We start from the raw sequence: 434 nt of genomic DNA on the forward strand, positions 1-434 counted from the left end.
TGATAGAGCTAATGGTGTAAGTCCCAGGAGATAGAGGGCAGCCCACTTCTCGGGACACCCACAGGCAAATTCTTTTACCCTTCTTCAGAAGCCAGGGTTATCTTAGTTCACCAATAGTTTGACTGTAAAAAAAGAAAAGGGGGGGACTAGGAGTTCCTGCCAAGTCTGAAAACTGGAGCCAGAAGACAGATTTTAATCTTTACTCCATCACCTACAGGCTTTATGATCTTGGATAAGTTACTTAAAATAGGGGGTAAAAACTAACTTGACGGGATTGTTGTGAGGATGAGATAATGTGCACAAAGCATTTAGAGCTAAGAAAATCACGCAGCCAATGGGAGCATTCCAGAAGGTTGGCACCATCATTAGTTGACATGGCTTGTCTCCTGAGAGGTTCAGCATCTTTCATCCTGGGCCAATGTCACTGCCATCCA

This window comes from Dama dama, chromosome 19 (genome assembly GCF_033118175.1).
Source record: "Dama dama isolate Ldn47 chromosome 19, ASM3311817v1, whole genome shotgun sequence".
Lineage (NCBI taxonomy): Eukaryota > Metazoa > Chordata > Mammalia > Artiodactyla > Cervidae > Dama > Dama dama.